This window comes from Aristolochia californica, unplaced genomic scaffold, assembly GCF_029961685.1.
Source record: "Aristolochia californica isolate CCGP_79_NKW_82.1479 unplaced genomic scaffold, dmAriCali1.0.hap1 SCAF_278, whole genome shotgun sequence".
Taxonomy (NCBI): Eukaryota; Viridiplantae; Streptophyta; class Magnoliopsida; order Piperales; family Aristolochiaceae; genus Aristolochia; species Aristolochia californica.
In genome coordinates this window covers 15,001-15,976 of record NW_027181968.1, presented here as the reverse complement: position 1 = coordinate 15,976, position 976 = coordinate 15,001, and the positions used below count along the sequence as shown (strand labels likewise).

General features: G+C 36.0%; 2 non-coding genes across 2 annotated transcripts in view; both read left to right on the top strand.

Moving 5' to 3' along the window:
- Positions 1–689: 689 nt before the first annotated feature.
- Positions 690–763, top strand: TRNAP-UGG (transfer RNA proline (anticodon UGG)). The gene has a single exon. It is a non-coding gene; the product is annotated as a tRNA-Pro (tRNA).
- Positions 764–931: 168 nt separating this feature from the next.
- TRNAW-CCA (transfer RNA tryptophan (anticodon CCA)) overlaps positions 932–976 on the top strand; it is a 74-nt gene continuing 29 nt past the window's right edge. The window contains exon 1 of the tRNA in view: positions 932–976. This exon is cut by the window's right edge and continues 29 nt beyond it. This is a non-coding gene — a tRNA (tRNA-Trp).

Genomic DNA, 976 nt, shown 5'->3' with positions numbered 1-976 from the left:
CTATCCTGAACCCAAGTTTCGCTGGGATTCATTCAATCCACTTTTATTCTTTTTCTTTCCTTCCTATACTAAAACTAAAAAAATGAAAACGGGAGAAATTAGTCACAGTCATAGAGAGTTTATTCTATCTCTAATCTTTTTCTTCTTTATCCCTTCCCATGTCAATAACTAGAATTAAAAAAAGGGGAATACCAACGCATCGGGGAATAAACGATTGATCTCTATCAATAGACCCGCTAAAGACCCGAACCATAAAGTACTTAGCACAGGTGCCACGGAGAGATATGTCTTTAGATCTCGCATTGAAAATCCTCCTTCTTTATTGTAATACAATTATTACCAGATAGATGATATATAACTCTATTATAACTATAGTTATATAGTTAAAGATCACTTGTATTTGTACGTAGAACCCCTAAAAATGGATATGTAGAATGATCCGGTAGATGAATTGTTCCTAAAATCGAAAAAGATGACCCCCTTCTTTTCTTCCTGAGCATTACCAATAAATATTCATTTACTTATACGTTAGGTTTCATCTGTATATAATTCTCTTATTATATGAGACCAAAAAGAAGAAATGGCAAGATAAATTCTCTTGTATATAGATATAGGAAATAACGATGTGGAAAACAAGACAGGTATTCTCTACAATGACGAATGACGAATGACGCTGTATAATAATGGAAAGGGATGTAGCGCAGCTTGGTAGCGCGTTTGTTTTGGGTACAAAATGTCACGGGTTCAAATCCTGTCATCCCTACCGATTACTTCTCTTACGGGCAGTAATGATGGATCAATTTGGATCGACAAAAATTTGGGGCATAATCCTTCATTTTCATTATATAATACTTTATGCATGCATATTGGGGGTGGGGGTAAAAAAAAAAAGAGTCCTTCTCTTTACAGTCGTATCTCCTCCCATAAGAAAGCGCTCTTAGTTCAGCTCGGTAGAACGCGGGTCTCCAAAACCCGA